General features: G+C 43.3%; 1 long non-coding RNA gene across 1 annotated transcript; it reads left to right on the plus strand.

Annotated features, from left to right (window-relative positions):
- The first annotated feature begins 1,298 nt into the window (after nt 1-1,298).
- LOC149917901 (uncharacterized) lies at nt 1,299-21,745 on the plus strand. The gene is made up of 4 exons (XR_016467037.1): nt 1,299-6,781; nt 7,607-7,701; nt 15,104-15,260; nt 21,317-21,745. It is a non-coding gene; the product is annotated as an uncharacterized LOC149917901 (long non-coding RNA).
- Nucleotide 21,746: the final 1 nt, after the last annotated feature.

A 21,746-nucleotide genomic window follows, 5' to 3' on the forward strand; every position in this document is an offset into this window, starting at 1 on the left:
GAAAAGGAGGAGAAACAAAACAAAATGAAGGAGAGCTGCTCTCAGCTCTTGTAAAACAGCAGCAGCTCCATTTGATTTTCCTGTCAAGTCAGATGGGTGGTGCTGCACACATCATTGATCCCTAGGAAGAAAATTATGAAGCAGGATCCAGAGAGGTCAACAGAAGTGCTCACTTCAGGGGGAAACCCAGTGTGGAGAAGCTGAAGTCTTGAAGCACTGTCTCACAGGGAGACTTGCTAATGACTGCTGGGTTTTCTTTCATTTTCTAAGCTGAGTTGCTGCAAACCACCCCTCAATTAAATAATTCAATCTAAAAATCAGAAGAGAGGAAGAGACATCCCCTGTCCTCCCTGCTAAACTCTTTCCTCTAACCTTCGTTCATTTACTTGTTATTAAAGAACAAGCAGATAAACCATAACTTGGATCTCTTGATAACTGCTGTTTGCGCAGTAGAGTCTACAACTGGAGATGGAGACCAGGAAGGAAGAAGTTGTTTTCACTTCTCTGTAAACATGAGATGTGCAGCATTAATAAGCAGAAATTAAGATCTGTCCTGTCAGAGCTGGCATAAGGGTGATGCCCTGGCAGGGATGTCACAGAGCCTGTAGCACTGTCCTGTAAACGATAATCTCCTGATACTATTACAGGCAGTGCCATTATGGCTGTCAACTTTAATTAAGCACACTCCCATTTGCTTTGTCCTTCTAATGTTGCTCCCGGGCCGCCGCTAATTCCATGTGCAGCCAGGTTTCATCACAAGGGTGTTGGCTTTGCCTTGTTGAAATCAAGCCTGAATCAGCTTAATTCCTGTGGGGACAAGAGTCTGTGCAGTGGTCAAGGCTTATCCAGGTGCAGTGGGGTTGATCTTCTGTCTTCTGCCAAATGCTCAGTCGTAGTCAGTGCTGCCCCTGGGGTTTGTGGCTCCCTGGGGCTGGAAGCAGACCCTTCCCTTCCTGCAGTCCTCTGCAGGAGTCCCCTCAGAGGGGAGTCCTATGAGCCGGTACAGGGATGTCCCAACTGCTGAGCTGTTCCAGTAGAGCATGGCCACTACAGAGCCTCTTCAGCAGAAGTCTTCATTGATTGGAAGTTTTCATCTTTCTGTCTGCCTTTGTTTTATTCTGCAAACTTGAATTAAGCATTAGGACACCAGTGTTCTGCAAGGACACCAAGCATGGATACTGCCCTGCATTTTATTCATTCTAAAAATTGAATCCTATTATGTTTAAAAAATCAAATATTAAACTGCATTATATGGAAATGCAGGGGATATATGTCTGTATATTGACATACTCATTTATTCATATGCACAGGAGGGTGCTAGATACAGGTACAAATAAAAGGAAATTAAGTTACTTGTCCAGCCTCATTCTGCAAATTGGCAGCTGAGTCAGGAGAAGAACTGAGATGTTATTCTCTGTTGGCTACATGGGGAAGCTGAGAGGCCCCATCCAAAGGTCAGTCTGTGAATGTAAATTATAAGTGCCTTTCCCAAGATGCTTGTTTTTCTAGTGTCTGCTCTTTCAAAGTGCCAGAGAGTCAGGCAGACATCAAAGATTGAGCTTCCCAAATCCCAAAGGATGGCTACCGCCCTTCCCCTTCCAGAGCACGTCTTAGCAAGAAAAACTCCTCCATCTCTGACCCAATCAAAAATTACACAAGAAAATTTGCCCTTAAGTTGTCCTGAAAGAACCACCTTCTGGAGTAACAAACTCTGATTTGAAGTTTGCTGCTCATTAGTGCCATATTATCCACTGGCTAACTCTTCCTAAACAGCAAGCTGGGCAATGATCTCACCTCCCCTGGACACTCAAGAGTGTATTCGTGGAACATCCCCTGAGGGAGATGAAGGTCATCACTGTCCACAGCATTTAATTATGGAGAAATGACTATAGCAGCTGTAAGCACTAAGTCCATTACAGGGGTAATGGCTTCAGCAAGGTTTCATACATCTATAAAGGGAAATGGCAGGGCTTTATAAGAAAGTATTATCTAGACTATGAAGGCTATTTAAATGATTTGCTGACAACTTCTCCTTATCCCACGGCTTTCAATCACTCTGCTTGTGGGAGCTGAACAACATTTTTAGGAAAAGCATCTTTCTAAATAATGTATATTCAGATATGCTGAAGCTAGTAACAGCTCAGTGTTGAATTTGGCATTTTAAATTCTCCTGTCCATGGAACAGCACTGAACAGATGGTGAGGGGTCTGTCCTCCAAAGGCATAACTGTGAAGGTACAGTGTAGACTGAGGTTTTCCTTGTTGAGCCCACATTTTTTAACTCCATTCACATTTAGCCCGTATAGTGGCTAAAAACTGGTGGGTCTGGATGCATAAATAGGGTCAGTGGTGGTCCAGTTTGGATGGTAACCTCTCTTTCTTTCCGCAGCTGCAGGGCAGGGATTGGGGCATGGCGTCTTCCTTTCATGGGGAGCTTGTGCAAGCTGCCTAGTTGCGTGCAAAACCATGATAACAGCCTGAACACTACTTCATTATGCCATGCTGTAGGAGAAGTTTTTCCTTTTCAGGAGGTAGTAAGGAGACAAATAGACATTTCAAACTTCAGAGAAATTAGAAAAGACAATTTCAGAATGAAAAATTTAAAATATGACCTGAATCTCTCATTCAGATACATCACGTGTAGCAAGCCCTTCTGTGTTGCTCAAGAAATACAGTTCCCCGCAGTGCAGGGATCAGCACCCCGAGATAATCTGGAAGATTAAGGAGTGACTTGATTTTCAGTTCTGCGTTTGTAGTCGTGATATCGTGGCTTGAGTGAAGTATCCAGGCAACAAGCCCGTCTGCATGATTAGCAGCATGATACCTGCCTGAACAAATATCTCATGCACACAGATCTAATGAGGCTGATGCTAGGGAAAAGGAGCATTAAAAAAAATAATTAGGATGTGCTTTTTGAAACACCTTATTCCTTCTTGCTGCTGTATCATCTGCAACATGCAGCATGGCTCAGGGAAGGCTGTAGCCAGATATAGTTACAGAACATCTGCTGGAGAACAAAGTGTGAGTGTCCTCTGCAGAGCGGGTGCACGGTGCTGGTGGGAGGTTTGGTATGGCAGTGATAGCTCTGGCTGCTCACACGCAGTGAATCTTGCATAAAAACATGGAGGTCAATGCAGTGTGCCACAGAAGCTGGTGGCAGCTCTGATTGCCCGATCATCTTAATTGCGGGTAGCCCTATTTTAACCCCTCCTCTGGAAGGCACAAGGAGGAACACAGTTTGTCTCCTAGAGCATAGTTTTAGTGCTTAGAACACCTACAATGGTGGTGATTTCCTCAGGCAGGAATGCCACCTACATGTCAGCCAGGAGGCACAAATCACACTGCAGCCACTGCTGTAGTGGGCTTTGGCTGTGGTAGATAGAGTGTGATTGGATATGGCTGGGATGTGCACGTCAAACCGTAGTTACAGCTTTGCCCTAGTTTCTCAAAATTATTTTTTGTGTTTGCTTCACTGTAAGCATACAGCAGCTATTCGATTTGAAAGGCTTGTTGGGCTGACATGCCCTGTACAAACTGCAAAAGGGGCTTAATTCAAGCGACTCTGTGTTCTGAAAACCAATGAAGTTCCTATCTATATTTTCACACCCCAAATAATTACACAGATGCTCATAAAGCAAAAGATTTAATTACATAGTCCCTTTAGTTTGCTGATATTACTGTGTATACAATGAAGAAAATAATTAAAGTAGATGTGTGCTGAAAAAGAATTCTGGTACAAGTATGCTTCAGAAAGATTGCTCATGTACCTGCCCAGCTCCCTAAAATAACTGCTTTTAACCCCTCACTTTGTGATCAGAGGTACAGGGTCCAGATAAGAGGGAGATTGTGCAATAAATATTCCACGCAGGCTCCCAGATGAGAAGCATTCTTAGTTATAACTCTAAAGCATGGAGATTTCTCTCCTTTGTTTAGTGTGAATGCTATGGAGAGTTGGAAACCCCAGTCAAAGCTGAATGTTGTGACTCTCTAGGGGAGCTGCTGGCATGCCTCTGCCCAGCAACTGCAGCTGCTCCCACAGGGACCCCAGTGACAGAGATGTGCTCAGGAGCTCCTGGCTGTGGGTCCCAGCGGGGAGCAGGTTTGTTATACTCACCTGCACTGGTGAGCTACCTCCACAGAAGTAATGTGCTTTGCTTTTACTGTAGGCAAGCTGAAAGGTAAAGTAGCATTGCAAGCCATATGAGAAGGTGGAATCCTTGATCACAGTCAGAGACAAGGTGAAACAGCAGACTGCAGTGACAAGCTGGGCACAAGTTGTGGGAATACAGTGAGATGTAACATCAAGTTTCCTTTTTGCCTGTCATTCAGGAGTGAGTTTGAGGGATATCAGCTGAACCACTGGAAGGAATGTCTTCACAGAGTCATAGAATGAACCACTGCAGATCTTTGCTTATACCTACCACAGTGATAAATAGCAGCAGAACCTTTGTCTCCTCTTCCTGCTTTTAAACCCAGCACTTGCCACCTTCCCAACACAAACGTCATGCATGGAGTCTTTCTTTCTCTGAATTTATATGATTGCCCCATTCCTTCATGAGCAAATTCATTCAACTTTATGTGACCTGCCTGCTGAACCCAATGTTCTTGTAAGTGGCAACATTTTCTAAGTCCAGTGACTTATTCATTGTACTTACATCCACTCCCAGGCTCCAGATTGCTGTTGATGCTCTAGTTGGCCCTTGCCTGGCAAACAAGTAAATGACATAGTGTGCATGAATGTAGCTCAAACCACATTTTCTTGTCTGCTTCCCACCTTGCCTAGAAAATGTTTATATACAGCTCTGAGACTATGGACATGAAGATGAGGTGCATCAGCAGGGGCAGAGCCTCAGACCTTTTTGGTTTTTTTCCTGAATTTGTTGTATACGTACAATAATGGGATTTCTACTGAGCAACATTAACATCTCAGCTTTCCTAAGTCCTGAGAGGAGATCTGAAGAGACTGTGGGGAAAGGGTTAATGGTTACATGGTCTGTTAAGGAAAAGAAAATACCCCAGAGGAGAAGGTTGTATTCTGGAGAGGTAATGATCCAGCAGAGGCTGAAACATTTGCTGTCATTTTCTGCTTCAAACTTCCTAGAAAGGATAATTATAACCAGATGTTGAGCACAATTGAAACAAATAACAAGAGGATTGGAGACCTGGAGCGGAATAAGGAAAGGAGAGCTTAAGGAATATTTAGATAGCTCTGACATATTCCAGCCTGCATAATCAAACAAAATTCACCTGTAAGGTCTTAAGAACCCATCCAAAGCCATTCCTGAGCTATCATTGCTTTTGGGTAGCTATGGAATAAGAGGGGCAAGAGGGAAAGATCAGGGGAACACTTATTACCTGTCTTGCAGGGAAAGCCAAGGAATTTAAATCAATACGCCTAACTCTGATTCCTGGAAAGATCTCTGGAACAAATCACTGAAACATCAATCTATAGTTGGCCACAGATTAGTCAGTTGATATAAAATACACTGCAGGATTTTGTCAAGAGCAAACTATGTCAGTCCATTCCAATTTTAATTATTTGGCCCAGTGATTAAGGGACACAAACTTAATTGTAGGAAGACTTTGGACAGCTTCCTACAAAATGCACTCAGTTGTGCACCAGGGAAATGTTCTGGGCTTCACCATGAGAGCAGGGCTCAGCTACCTGCTAAGCTGGAATGGTGAAAGCTGAGCAGTGAGATTCAGAGGAGGTGTGCTCAGCCCATATCTGGGCCAGGGTGTGAAAGAACAGCTTGGATGATGGAGAAGGGAGAGCAGTTACGAGATGTCTGAAGAAAGCCAAGCTGATACGGCTTGCAAGACATTTGGAAGACAGTCTCATCATTCAAAATGATGTTGATGACTGAGAAAAGTGCCCTGAAATCCTCAAGATGACATCAAGTATGAAGATCAAAGTACTGCTACTGAGGGGAAGTTATTGTAAAAAAGAAAAAAAATAAAAATAAAAAGGTATAAAATACCCATGAAAACACTAGAAAACTAGAACACCTGGATCATAGGATGAAATTCTGAAATGGCTTTCCAATAGATGTGCAAATGTCAGGAAATCTTTACTGGGTTCAGGATGAAAATGGGCAGTTTCAGGCAGGGACCTAGGGGTGGTTGCAGGCTGCCAGGCTAGCTGAGCCAGGAGCTTCTTTGCTGATGTCTTCCATTTGATTCTATGTAATGTATAGTGGCAGCTAAACTGATCTTGTGAGGCTTCACCTGGAGTTGCTGGGTTCAGCCTTAGGAGCCGTACTTTGTAGAAGATAGGAGAAATGGAGAGGGATCTAGGACACAGCAACTTGAATGAGAAAAAGGGGGAAAAAAACAAGAGTTTAAGGAAATGCTCAGTTCATTTACAGTGGAAAAAACAGGGGTGCAGGTAGTTACCAGCTGTTCTCTATATCCACTGCTGGACAACCTCAGCTGAAGAAAATTAACTGGAAGTTGGGAGAAAGCTATAGAATGCATCTTTCAAAACACAAGGACAGCTAAGTTTTCAGACAAGATCCTTTGAGTTTAGGGTTCCACAAGGTGAAGAATTTCACCTGTCCAGTAGCCATGTGGTTGCCAGGAGCAGCAGGGATATTTTTCCAGCAGGAAGATCCCAGAGCACCTGATCTACCCTGAAACCACAGGCAGGCTCCATGGTCTTCAGGAGGTCCCTTCAGCCTGGTGCTTCTTTGAGTCAGCTGTGCTAAAAGCAGGCTGCAGCTGTGTGCTATGAACCTGAGTCCATGGTGGTGCCAATGGAAGAGGTCTCAGTCGACTTAAAGGTGAGTCTTTCACCTTTCTCTGATCCCCACAGCTTTATTGGGTGGCATTTTCTCAAAATTTGCTCAGAAACCTGAGGGCACAGGCAGTAGAAATCCCACATGCTCTCAGTCTCTGACCACAGTGATGTGATACTTTCATAATTTTCTTTTAGACATATCTTAAAGAAATCTTGTCATGGTGACCATATTCAAAATCCCATTAGACTTAGTCCTACCTGGTACCTCCAAGTATCTCTTCAGTTAGCAGTCCTGAAACAAATTCTTTTTGAAGGGTAAGAGCTGGTGCAGGAATGACAGGGTAAAGGAGATGGGTGTGAAGGAGAGGGCAAACCATCACCACTGGGAGGATTAATTCCCACACAGAGGTTGAAGCTTGGGGAAAGGAGAAGCAATCCAGGATTTAACAGTAAACAACTGTCAAGGAAAAACTGTTGTTTCACCATTTGCAAGACTGAAACTGCAGTGTTTAACGATCTCTGTTCAATCTCCTAATAAATTATTTTCTTCAATTAGCCTGCACTGTGAAACAGCTCTGACTTGTTGGAGCTTTGAATGGGCTGATGAATGTTCTCAAGCTTAATGACTGCCCGTGCCATTGCTGCTCCCTCAGCCCGTTGTTCATCACTGCCAACTTTCCCTCTCCAGGATGCTGCTTATCTGACAATTGGGGCATTGCCACTGGAGCACTTCTAAAAAGATTATTTTGCTAATTATTCGGAGGTCATTAATTGGAAGGTGAAGCCAGCACTGTCCCTCAGCTTTGAACTCCCTGGTGATACAAGAATGTTCTTGTTACACAAAGACTGTATTTTTTTTATTCCACAGCACTTAATCTCCTCCCATCCTTTGAAGGAAGGTTCCAGTTCCTGCAGATGTCCTTTGTTAGGAAGAAATGGAAGTTTTCTGCCTTTTAATCCAAGGTATGTTTAATAACCATAGCAATCTGAGGACACTTCTCCTGCCTTTTCCCATGAGTTTGTCATGAGGGTAAAAATGCACAAGCAAATGCCCAGCACCTGCACAGGTGAACCCAGATGGGCTTGTCAGCATTGTCCACACACAGGTACTGCAGCTACCAGTGCAAACACAGGAGGATTTTTGCTTCTTCCCTAATAACTGTGAGGGTTTGTAGAAATAAAAATGGTTTAATAGTCACCTGTGGGCTGGGTAAAGGGCAGGAGAGCAATGGATCTGCTTGTGTCTATAAAGCATCCGGAGAGACTTTGAGGAGTGAGCATGGCCCCTATAGTCAGATCTCTCTGGTGAAGATAGGCAGTCTGGTTAACTGGTGGGGCATTTCTCAGGCACTTCTGCTCTTACCAGCTGCTTCCTTCTGAGAAAACATTATTTCTGATGCCCCATTCACTTCACACAGCTCTTTTGTTTATTGTGATGGGAATCAGCGAGGAAAGGATCCTTAGGAAGGGATCATCAGGGAGACAGAAGGAATCCAGATATCTGCTCTGAAGTTTCCTCCAAACAAGGAATTTAGCCCTGTAGTGTTTTTGCTTAATATAACTACTGCATGATTCCATCCTCTGCTGAATTTACAAAGAAACTCAAAGCCAAATCCCTTTGATCAAAAAGCAATCCATCCTTACCATCTTATGATACATAAATGGCTTTAAATACACACTGTTAGATAAACTCAAATAAAAAATAGTGACTAAAGGAAACCTATTATTAAATAAAGCAAGAATAAGGATGGCCGAAGAAGGGGGTTATGAAAGAGACGAGGTAATAAAAGCAGGAGTATAGCAGGCTGCATGTTTCCCAGTGCTTTCAGCTGTCTTACCAAGGAGATTTGGGTTTGATATGCCAAGAGGGCTTCCCCCTGCTAACTGTGACGCTACAGACGCAAATACCACAAAAAGCAATTCTAGAAAATTCCTTTGGGAAGGTTCTCAATACACAAACACCACGCTATAGGTCTTTCTGAGCATTTTGGCTGCAGGCTGCTGAGAACAGGTTAGAGCCGAGCTGTGCTGCTGCTGCTTGGCTTCTCAGTGGTAGAAATACTGGGGCCTATCGCCAACAAGTTTGGGACACTGAGGTGGGGCTGTTGGAGGGGTCTATTAGGCCCTGGGTTTGCTGACTCTGCTGCTCACTGCACAATTTGTTGAACCAAAACGCGCTGTGGGCAGTGAGTCCCTTCTCGAGAGGCATGGAGGACGTGGTGTGACAGTTGTCCCTATCTGCAAATCTCTGTTGTCTGCTCTGCAGCTGGCAGGACCTGTTGCTTTTTAAAGCACTATCTCTACCACTAACTCTGTTTCCAGCCCTGTAATTGCTGAACATCGCTTCATGCGCATATTTATTGCTCTGAAGTCCCCACCAGGCCAACAGCCACGAGTTCCCCAGATGCTGTTTGTCCAATCTCTGCACTGCAGCCTTGCAGTTTAGTCAACAGTGTTCACAATTAAAGAATGTAACTACAGAAACAGTACTCTCAATAATAGGAAGAAAAAAAGCAAGATACAGCTCCCTGCAGGCCTGCTGCAGACTGGCTCAGGCAACTGCACCAAGTGCTGATGGAAGGTGAGGGCTGGGTTCTGCGTGTACAGCCTGACTCCAGGCAAGAATTAGATTGGATTTAAGGAAAATGTTTTTTTTATTATAAGAGTAGTGAAGCACTGGAACAGTTTGCCCAGAGAGGTGGGTGGTGTGTTGCCCTTGGTAACATTCAAGGTCAGGCTGGTCCGGGCTCTGAGCGACTTGATTGAGCTGTAGGTGTCCCTGTTCATTGCAGGGGAAATCTGGGTCGTCTCCCCCCATTATGAATGTCTCCCAATCATATATTTGCATGTTTTGAAAGGAAATTTGTCGGGAGCACTAATTCACTCCCACAGCCCCAAGGCTCTTCTCACTGCTGAACTCCCCTGCTTTTCCAGTGCCTTCAGTGTTGCCATTGATGCTATTGATCCCTTTTATAAGGCTATGGGGAAGGTCAATCCCTCTTGCTGCATAACAAACCTCTTAGATTGCTTGTAGGGCCTGGCTGGAAAGGCATTATGAATACTGGCTGCTGACAAATTCTTGGCTGTGAACTGTCAGTACCATGGATCTCAGCCTAGAAAGAAGGAAGTGTCATGGGAGAAACAGGGCAGCAGTATGGGTTGGCTCCTAGAACCACAGGCTGGAGGATGGCTGTGTCCTCCTAGAGTATGGGAAGAGTGAGCTGTATCCACTGGTGAGGAGCTGGGCACACACTGTCCCCTGGGAAATGCTGGAGCTCCATCTGCAGAGGGGACACCACCTGCCATATAAAACAGTGGTGGCTTGTGGATTTTCTGCCAACCAAGCGGGACTAACACTCAATCTGCATTACCCAAACACCCGGTTGGGGGATCTTGAATTTCCCCCCACTCTCCAGCCCTCACAGCCATGCACCCACAGCACAACAGCACCTGTGCCTCAGCTCCTTGCTTCAGGCTCCCTCTTGCCTCTGAGCCACTGATTAGCAATTCTGCAGCAGCGAAACTGCGATGCAGCATAAGCCAGGTTTAAACAGTGATCCATTTAAACAAGCATGATCTCTGTCAGAACAGCTTTCTTAAATCCTGAGATAGATGCTGCTACTTGCACTAAATTGTTTTTCTGTGTATTAGCTATTTAGTGGTATTAGCATAACGTGCATCCCCATTTAGGGAAGAAGTGTTTATCTGTGTGGTTTCACACAAAAAAAGTGGGCTTGATTAATTAAAAAAGGATGAGATTGCTGTGAGGATTTAAATGTAAATGCACCAGCAGATGCTTCCTGATCCTTCCAGCAGAGCACATCACTTTTAATAAACCCGGAGCAGATGGCTGACTGCAGTGGCAAAGCTGTGAGGTACTGATGTACTCCAAGCTCCCTTTGTGCTGCCTCTGTCCTCATGTCTGGGAGCTGGAGGGCTGCATTCCTACCTACGGTCCCCTAGCAGAGCTGCTTGTGCCCCAGGGGTGCTGTGCCTACCTACTGCAGCTCAGGATGCTTCCCAGGGCACTCAGGGCTTCTGCTTCCCAGGCGGAGCTGGAATTCTGCTGGAGTGCAGAGTTGTGCTTAGATCAGTGAGGCTGCACAAGCAGCAGGAGATGGAGCATTTAGTTAAAATTTTAGGCGTTGCTCTCTCTTCTCCACGGGAGCTGGCTCCTGCTGGTTCCTAGCAGGAAAAGCTCCTCTGATTGCAGAGAGATGTTGGCATGAATCAAGCCTGCCTGGCTGAAGTGTGTTCCCTCAATCGCTCATTGTGCCAAAATCACCACTGAAGCTGTTTAGGTGTTTGCAGGCTCTCCTTTCCAAAACGCAGCATGATGAATCCATTTAAAATAGAAAGATTATGGAATATGAATAGTCAGTGTTTACTTGGGGCTTGCATCCCAGTATCCCAGAGCTCCCCCCAATGACACGGATATACCACCAGCATTTATTCCAAGGAATAATCCGAGCTGTTAGATGTGGAATGAAATAGCAAAGCTGAGTGTAGGATTCAGATCCGTAATGTTTTATCACAAACTGAAATACCTTTCCCATTTTGGCACACCCGTTACGTGCAGCCAGCACAGTTATTGCTGGTTTGAGCCAAACTGTGCAACGTGCTGTCTGATCCCTGCACATGGATTTACTCCTGCTGCAGCCCGGTACCTCTGCTGGCAGTGACTGCTGGCACTGCTGGCTGGCAGGTGAGTTCTGGAAGAGCCCAAGTGCCTTCAGGATGGGGAAGATGAGCACTGTGGTTCAGTAGGAAATCGAAGCCAATTTTCTCACAATGGGGAGATGAGTTAAGTAGGTCCTCCCCATCCCCGACTGTCATTAGGAGAAAAGAGCTTTTGTTCTGTTGCACTGCACAGTTCCAGTGATACTAGCAGCTATTGCAAAGACTGTAGAGGGAAGTAGGACAACAGACTGACTTCGAGGTTTCTTTAACATTTGCAATTCAAGCGATGTAACCAGAAGCAAATACAGACTTAATTGCATAAAATGAATTAGGCCTCATGAACAGTAAGGGAGATGGGGAACACTTGGAATATATCTGGCAAAATTTCCAGTGTGAAATCTTCATGATGATAAGGACCAGCATCAGGAAGATCATAGAATCATAGATGTGCCCTGCTCTCTGGCCTTGGTTCACTGCAAACTGCTCAGCAGGAAGGCACAGGAAGATGATCTAGGTGATAAATAGATGGTCTTGAAGGTCTTTTCTGACCTTAATGATTCCATGATTCTATGACATACTAAGCAGAAAACCAAGGTCTATGCTGAGGCTGCTATTGAAACAACCCCCTTTTGTCAAAGCACAAGAGTAAAAGGGGTGGCTATTCATCAGAATGGATGACAGACTGGCAGCAGAGTTCAGGGGATCCTCCTGGAGAGGACAAAGAATTGTGAGCTCAAGAAATCCTCATCTGTGTCCCTGTTACAAAGAAATTCCCTACAAAGGCTTGGATGAGACAGGTTGGGTCACTGTACCCACCTGTCGGTAGATGAGAAAAGATACCTGGGAACACCCAAGCTGCACTTTACACCAGGTGAATCGCTTCTGATATTGGCGAAGTGCTGTGGAGACATGGTGTGCAGGGTAAATGCAGGATGCAATTAAGCCATCTGGAATTAAAATTAAAGAATTGGGTCAATGGTTTTAAAGAAAAGCGGATGGATAGCAGGGATGAGGCAAATAAAGATGCCAGCTAGGATATTTTGGAGAGGAGAAAAGAAGGCATAGGCAATGGTCATTACTGAAAGGAACAGAGAGGTTTGTGTGGTTCTGCTCAGCCTCACTGTGTGTGGGTGCCATGGTCCTTGGCCAGCACTGCCTCTGTGTACTGCACAAGCTCCCATAGCCCAAGGGGAAACATCAGCCAGTCCTCTGCGTTGCCCACCTCAACAGACTTCTATGAAATGTTGTCCCTCCTCAATTCTGGTTCAAAGCTAAAATATTATTGTATATTGAAGGTATAAAATTAAGATAAGCACGATGAGATTGATACTGGGGAATTTAAAAAATACTTCATAAAACTTAGTCTCTGTAAAATGGAGGCTTTGCTGCTGGATGAATGCCTGTCTTGGGAAGTTCTTTATTTTAAGCATCCATTTATCACTGTCTCGGGTACTGTAAACTGCAAGCACTCATCGACAGCAGAATGAACTTTCCTGTGAGTACAATCTCATCATTCAGCTCTAATGATCCAGAGGAAAGTTTCAGACTAATCCATACAGGAAAAATGGCTGTGTCACCTCAGGACGTCAGTAAGAATAGGAACTCTGTGCAAGGTCATCCTGGTGGGAACGAACAGCTCTGTTTGTTCTTGCAGAAGCACCTCATGTGTTCAAGGCCAGGTTGGATGGGGCCTGGGCAGCCTGATCTGGTGGTTGACAACCCTGCCCACAGCAGGGTGAAACTCTTTAAGATCCCTTCCAACTTAAGCCATTCTGTGTTCCTGTGATTCAGTGATGTATCTGAAGGTTTTGAAGCCAAGACCATCGGTCCTGCCAGAGTAAAGAGTTTGTGCCCAAGTGATCCGAATTCCACGTGAGTCCTGTGGAATTTAGGAGGGGATGTGAGGTCCTCACAGAGAGTCTCACAAAAAATAAACTTATATAGAACATAAAGCATCCAGTTATTCATTTAATGATCTTGTCAACAGTGATTAAGCACATTAGCAAGTCATTTGTGAAGGTAAGGCAATACTTCTAATATGGGAGATGAAAATTGGAAAACAAGACCCTTCAAGTGGGGAAGTACCTTTTCTTGAGGAAGAGGCAGAGAGGGACATGGAACGGGGCTGCCTCTGGGCTGGGCAAACCCAGCAGCTGGTGTAGCTGAGCCAAGGCCCTTGCTTGCTGAAATTGCACCACTGCCTTGTTCCGTGGTGGTTTTATTGTACCCTTGAGGGTCTGACTTCTCTGATTAGCTTTTTTGTTACATAGGAGTGATACATAAAGATTTCCTTTTCTCATCTCTGGCTAAATAGAAGATAACAGCTTCATTAGGCAATTGAGTGCTCTTCCAATCAAACAGCAATATTCTGGCCCCTGGGAGCTTTCCTTAACCACAGAATGCAAGCAGCTGTTCTAATTGCACTGTGCTTGGGGCCCACTGCAAGGGCAATCAGGGCTGCTGGTTTTCCTGATTGTATCTCGTGAGCAGAGCAGAAGCAGTTCTGTGCTTTGGTTCCCCTTTCACAGTGAGGATTTCCAAAGAACCCCTCTGCAGTTCCGATTAATGAAAATGCTCTTGGAATATTAAAAAATAATTTCTCTGTCAAGGAATAAACCCCAGAATGTTGATGGTTTGAAATGCTTACATGGAAAAATTATAAGTGAAATGAAATGAAGTACTAAAATAAAGGTCTTGTACTCAGGAGTGTGTGAGCAAGGGTGGGAAGGTCAAGGCTGAACACCTGTTTTCTTTCTGCGGCTGTTGTTGTGGCTGTGTACTTGATCTTTATGAAGAGCTAATGAACCATCAATAGATGCAGTAAGCATGTTAAAAACATGAATATCCTGTGATCCAGGTGGCAGTAAACAAATGGACTTCAGGACAGTTATAAATAGAGCTGATTAAAATATGAAAAAAGGTTCTGCAAACCAGAACAACCAAAGTTGTTTTCAGATCAAAGAGTTTGGAATATTCATTCTTAATACATATATATATATATTAAAGTTTAGAAAGTATTCCATTCCAATTCCACTGTTATCTATTAAAAATATCACAAAAATTGATATTAATAATTTTCATAGATCAAACACCCTGTAAAATTGATTGACGGTGTCTTCTCAAGAAGGGAGCAGAGTTTCTCCTGGGAGATGAGATCCTGCAGACCCTCTGATCCTTTGTCCATGATAGGTTTGTGACTATTTCTGCACACTTTGCAAGAAATTCAAAGCAAGTCAGATCCTGTTTACACATATTGTTATACCACCTGCTCTGACTTCTCAAATATCAGTTATTAGCATCACCTGATGGGTATTACAGAGCTCAAAGCCATTGCAGTGGACAGCGAGCATCATCCCCATCACTAGTAGCAGGGGAAAGTGAAAGCAGTCAACACAGTCACGGACAGCAGTAGTAAGCCAAAACAAATCTGCAAAATCATGGAAGCATTTCTAGGCAGATATGCTGGTTTTCTGTATTTCCTGTCATGAAGGAGGAGGTTCTTATTAGGGCTTTTTAAGAGACCTTGAGCTGCAGCAGATGCCACCTGTGTATGGAGCAGAGCAGAAGTAAGTAACAGCCCTCTGTGACAGACACTCAGATCCCTCAGGGCTTCCTGCTTTTACATCTGCTGTGGCTGGAGAAAGCTTGCTGCCCTAAATTATAGTTTAGATTTATATTATTGCAGGAATGTCCTTATCACAAAAGAAAACAAAGGAAGGAAATTACCTTTCTCATGAAAACTGCTGAGAGATTCCCCACTGCAAGGAGAGAAATGGTGACAGAAGGGCTCTACATCAAAAGTAAAGGAAGAACATGGGAGAAAATGACCCTCCTGCACCCAGGTGAGCATAGCAGCAGTATTTGTTAATAAGAAAGTTCATTTGTTGGTAACTGATGTATGTAATCCTTTGTTCTCAGTCTCCCAAAGGCAAATGTGTAGGGACATGGCCTGAAAGCTCTGTGAGGTCACGCTGTGCCCTTTAATCAGACCTGCCTCTGGGACGTGCTCCCCAAACTCCTTCCTTGCAGAATCTCAGGTTGCCTGATACCTTCGGATGCTCAGTGATGAGAGCAGCACTGCCTGCATGAGGCAGTAGCCCCAGTGCCGGGTGCAGGACTCGGCCCCAGACTCACTGAAATGTGAAGGAGTGTTCTATTGACCTGTGTATGTTTGGATTCAAGCTTTTCATTAATGATTTGTTTAGAAATATAGTTAATGAATGTGTTCCTTACACACCCAGTGGTTCACTGCATGAACCTGTATCAAACAACGCAGCTGCAACATTTCCCCTCAGCACAGGAAGTCATGTACTCACTGCAGGTTTAAATGTAAAGTGAGTGTGCTCATTTATCTTCTCTGCCTTCATTTCTGCTCTGGTGAGGTTTGCACAACAGCAATTGCTTCTTACACAGCATGAAACGCATACAAAGATTGTGCTGTGTTTGTGGTTATCTAGCTGCCTCCATGAAACAAAAAGCCACTGAGAGTCAGCAGACATTGTTTCAGCAAACCAAACCAAAACACTAAAAACAGAAAAAATAGCATGGTCAGTCTTTTCTTTCTTTCTTTGCCTGCCTGCCTTTCTTCCTTCCTTTCTTCCTTCCTTCCCTCCTTCCTTTTTCTTCCCAGTGAAGTAGAAAGTGTGGTTTGTCGTGGAACTTTCCCATCAGCATTTAGAGGCAGAAACTGAGTCTGAACTCAGCTTAGCACAAAGGCATAGGGGGATCTGCACAAGGGCAGTGACAGAATCCCAAACCCAGCACGTGGCACATTGCTCCATGGCAGACAGTCACTGCTTCCCAAAGACAGGCACTGCAGTTCCACATCCCCTGCTCCCCCAGGAAGTCGAAGTGTTGGTGAGAAAGGAAATTGGAGCTCCTGTGTGGTGAGGAAAAGCTCAGTAGCAGCAATTTAAGATTCTCTGGCTGTTCCACAAGCTCTGTGCTGATGCTTTCAGGCAATTTAATACCTGAAGGGTTACCTCCTCCTGTTCTCTGTTTAATACAGCAGGAAAAGGTTTGCTTTGCCTGTAGAGAGAACATTCATTATCTGGTGTTAACTTGCAATTTAGTGTTCGAAAACTGCCTTATCAACAGAACATCTGGGGAAGAGCCATCTGCACTGCCAAGGGTGCTCACAGCCCTGCTCAGGCTGAGCAGAATGGATAGAGGGAGAGAAGGGGCCAAGAGGTTAACAAGGAGAATGGAGCAGCAGTGGGAGCTTTTCCTTGCCACGTGAAGACTATCAGATTTCGTGATACATGCTGAGACTATGCTGTGCCCTACTGCTGGCATGTCTGAGTGCCAGAATCCCTCCCTGGTCTCTCCGTGATGTCTTTATACAAGGGAATAAATCTATCTTGAAGGCATGTATACTCCTGAGGCACCTATGTACAGTGATTGCTGAAATGAAAACAAGTTCTTTCAGGTTTCCCGTTCAGAGTTTCTGTAACAGAAGTGAGTGAAGACTGAAAATGCCCAGGAAAGCAGGACACAGCATCATCTCTTCACTGTGCTACCCATGCTGTAGGTGATCTGTAGGACTCGCTGGCTGGTAGCCCAGTTTGAAGGAGTTGTATGAAGAATCAGAATACAGAGATAATTTCTCTTGGTAAGGAGTTGAGCAAGTGAAACTTGTAGATGCCCATAAAAGTCTTGCTGGTCTGGGGAAGCGTTTTCAAGACATAAGTCTGGCTTTTGTGGCTGGCACTTTTGGGGAACAGAGGGGTACAGGAAGAAGAAGCTCAGATGACTGTTCCCCACCACTTTCCTCTCTCCTCCTGCAGCAGCAGGAAAGTAAGCTATGTCCAGCCTTCCTTTCATCTCCTCACGTGCAGCATTTCCAGTGTAAACCAAAGAGATCAAAGAAAGCACCTAGAATGGGAAGTGCTTATGCGTTCCACAGTCCTAAAACCTGCTGTCAGAGAAATGTCCTTTTGACTGTATTTTTTTTTTTTAATGACAGATTTTGTCACTTGATCTACATGGATTGGGAAAGTTAGCATAAGTTCACCTGATTTACACCTCCAGAAACATCGCAACCATGCTCATATGTTTTGATCAGGGTGTAACTCATGGGACCTACGTACCTCTATATCTCCCCTGGTGTTCTCTGAGCAACTGGAGTGGACAGGCACTCCAGGGAAACTTCAGGAAAGGAGAAGATGTTTAAAGGCAGAAAGTGAGGCATAAGATTAATCAGTACAAAATATACCAGACAGACTTTTAATATACATAATCTAAGATGATACCAATGCTGACTGTGGGTCCACATGCTGGCTGTGAGCTGAAGGTAGTGTGGGGGCAATATGGTCAGTTTATGGAGTCCCTGGAGAGGAGTGCCAGTACAAAGTCCTGAATCACTCTCACTGTGGTTTTGTGGTGATGGTGGTAGGTTTTTTTTCCCCATATTATTATAAGGTTAAAAATGAGAAAGGATTTGCTAAGTCTATCTATGTAAATTTTTCAGTTTCAAACCTATGATTCCATATTTTCCACTTAAAGAACAGTTTTTCCCTTTTATTTTAAGTAAGCAAACACATAAATAGAAAATCAAGCCCCTTAACTAATTAATGGTGTCTTTTTGGCATCACTAACTCTCACAAACTTTGTCAGTGCCTGAGGGCAATAAAGAGGACTATCTGTCTCTTACTCTGGGGATAAGTAAACATTGAGTAATATCAGTGGTTTTCTCATAAACTTGTTGAAGACCATTCTAGAATTAGAAAATTGTTTGGGGTTACTTAATATTTACATTAGCATGACACAGACTTCATTATCACAAGTCAAATAAAATCATATCCATGGAATAATCAGTAATTTCCTGAGGAGGCTGTTGGAGATTATTTTGGCTGGGGAGAACCCCCCATTTCCAGCTTTTCTTACTGATTCAGTTGGGCTTACAGGAATAAGCAAGGTCTTGCTGTAAGTGTTGAATACACTGACCAAAGCATTGGGGGAGTATGACTTTTTCCAGGCTGGTGTTTGAATGGTGTTAAGAAAAACTATATTGAAAGATAAGCTCTTTGTAAAGGAGCCCAGATGGTATTCTCTGATTGCTATGGAGAAGTCTTTTCTCCCAATAGGGAACATAACTCATCTGCCCCAATGAGAGCTGTACATGCCAGGCAAGGATGGGAACAGATAGACAGAGCAGCAGCCACTGTCAACTTTGAGCACAGTGTTGGGCTTTGCTGATTGTGTGCAAGTAAAACTTTGAACAGGAAAATCAATTAAGTTCAAGTTGGTGCAATCAAAGTCTAGATGAAGAAAATCAAAACAAATCAACATCAGTTTACCTCTGACCTGGAAAAGAGGAGAGGAGTGCCTTTTAACAGTGTAGATGGATATTCACAACAGCAATCTGAGCTTTGAAACTTGTTTCTGTTTACAGGCATATGAGTGTGGCTTGTATTGGGGAACTGAGAAGTGAGTATAGTTGACTAATGTAGAGCAGAAGGTGTGATTTGAAGTTTTTAGTAGGCCTTGCTACTACTTTGTCAGTGAGATTACATTCAGGTTTTCAGCCTGTTATCAGCTGATTTCATATGCAACAATGTAATTGTTAATTTTTTGCTTAGTAGCCTGTTTGGTACCAGTGCAGGTAATAGCTGTGCCTTGGCTTCAAACTTTTTTGATATCTTTGTGAAAATGGCACTTCTCTCTTTCTCTGCCTCAGTTTTCAGATTTGTAAAATCATAGCAGTCTGAAATGTGGTGTCAGTACTTCCAAGTACAAGATAAGGGTGAATTCTTATTCCAGTTTCAGCCAATAAATTGGAGAATTAAGCTTTCAAAGTAGCTCAGAGCTACTCCTTTGGCTTTATTATCTAAATTCTGGGGAAATAGGTTGCTTTATGTATTGACTGAGAACAGCGTTTGAGCCAAATGATATTTTTCATATAACAATATGGCTTTTTGGATTGCTCTGTTGTTCAGAGCATGGGTTATGCAGTAGCACTGGTTGTCTACTTCCTTCATTCAGGCATTGCTTTCTCAAATCTCCTTTCAGGCAAGTATGGCAAATATCCTTTTTCTACCACAATTACTCATCACCCTGCCTATCTGCACGTACAATGTTAATGACTGTAAGCAGATAATGGCATATAGCTCTCCATATACTCACCACACATCATGCACTAGAAATCAGACAGTTACAAGGAAAATAGGTTTTTTCCTCCACAGACTTAAACAGCCTTTTTAATGAGACAGCAATTGGCCAGAAATGCCTACCATCATCCCTGTCAGCCACTAAGGACCTACTCCATATACTAAAAAACAAGCTACTTAAGATATTCACAAACTTGTCTTCTCTTGAAGTCTGTATCTGGCTTTGCCTTTCACTGAGTGGCAGAACACCTTCCTATTTTTTATTTGATCACTGTTGGTCTTTGACATAAATCTTTCCCTGACATGTTTTACTTTGACTGTTCCTAATATAGCTGTGCCTAATGAGACAAATTCCAATAGCAGAAGTACTGATTGCTGTATTAACAGTTTCATATCCATTGCCCTGGGGCAATAAATAGAAAAATTAATATCCAGCATGCTACTACAGTGGAAGAACTCATGCCATACCTGGAAAATATTTAGTTTCTCCATTGCAATGTACTTAAAGGATGCTTGAGAGAGGAAAATATATAGTCACAAACACTGCATGTTCTACTATATTTCTCAAAAACAGGGCCTCAGGGAAGAAAAAGGCTTTGTATAAACAACTGGGTTAGAACTGAGACAGTTTATCATCCTAATAAGATCAGCATTTATGTGTAAAGATAAGTAAATATTGACTAGGTAAATATAGCCTGATAAACAGATAATCTGTTTTTCTGTTAGAAATACAGAGGAAGTAACAAACTTAGTAATGTTCAGTATTTTATAGTCGCAGACTAAAATGCTCTGGTGTACTCTGAAAGAGTAAAAGGCAATTGAATATGACAATAGATGATAAATAAATTGATAAATCCAAGAATGCAAATAAACACACATACAGAAAGATGTCTGTTGTTCCTGGAGGATTCAGGTTCCCCATACAACAAGAATTGTCATGGATGTTCATTTCATGGTCTTATAAACATATAACCATCGATCAATGTTGTCCACCTAACTCTGTTCAGAAGATTGATTTATTGCCAGCTTTTCTCTGCCATTAAATAGAAAATGCAACAGTCAAGGGGAACTTTGATTACGTATGAGTGGGCTTTTATAATCTAAATCTGTCACTTGAGGCATAGATCAGATATTAGAAGATGTTAGAGGACATTCAAGCATACGTTTGAGAACGCATCTCCATGGCATACTGGAAATCCATGTACTCTCTAGTCTCGAGAAGAGTTTTTGTCATCTTAGAGCAAGTATGAGCTCACTTCCTCTTTGAGTATAGGACTCTCCAGTGAGTGTAACAGGGTAGTGTACTTTTCTGAATTTGATTTTCTAATATAAGTCTTAGACTTTTGTGACCTCTGAAATAATCCCCTTGCATAACAGTGACACTGAGTGTCAGGGGTGTGCTTTTAAGGGAATAAACTTCTGACCATCTCCTAAAGAAACATTGCAGATACTTCCAAAAGAGTGGGGGCAGCTCTGATAGATATCACCTCCAAAGAACAAACAGCCATTTTGTCAAGGACATGGTAATGCTTGTGACTAAGAGATTGGTCCAATTCATTACTTCCTCTCCCTCCTACGTGCTGTGATCAAGTAGGCTTGGTTACTCAACTTTGCAGTGCCCAGCAGTGAGGATATAGTGTGATGTCATAATTTGTTGTGAACTACTAAACAAAGGATATCAGCATATTAAAATTTGATTGCAGAATCACAGTAGCTGAACAACAACCTCAACAACTTTTGTTATTTACCCCACTGTTATCCTGCTTCCTAATAAATCTTTCATCAAATAGCTGGAACCTGTCATCTCCATTGGCAAACTGGCTTCATGGTGACCAGTTCTCTGGCTACTGACGAGTCTTATGGGCAGTCCTATCTTTCGTGAAGACATCTATCAGCGATCTAAAAATATCAACATCTATTCTAAGCTATTCATCTAGGCTTTCTCTGTGGTCAGTGGAAGGCAAGAGCACCCCTAGTGGGCAAATCTTCCTGCAGTTGGCTATGCTGGCTGGGATACAAAAAGTGGCTTTCTTACTTCAGATTACTGGTTATGTACAGAAATGAAACATGTGCAGAACTGCTTCTAGATGGCTGTTGTTGGGTGAGGTGCATCTCACTCTTATCACTTTCATGAAGTGATAGGACACACTTCATAATCATCCTGCTCCTGCTGTGTATAAAGAAGATAGAGCAACTCGAGTTTGACATCTTGCTACTGGA

This window comes from Phasianus colchicus, chromosome 5 (genome assembly GCF_987193195.1).
Source record: "Phasianus colchicus chromosome 5, bPhaCol1.hap1.1, whole genome shotgun sequence".
NCBI lineage: Eukaryota > Metazoa > Chordata > Aves > Galliformes > Phasianidae > Phasianus > Phasianus colchicus.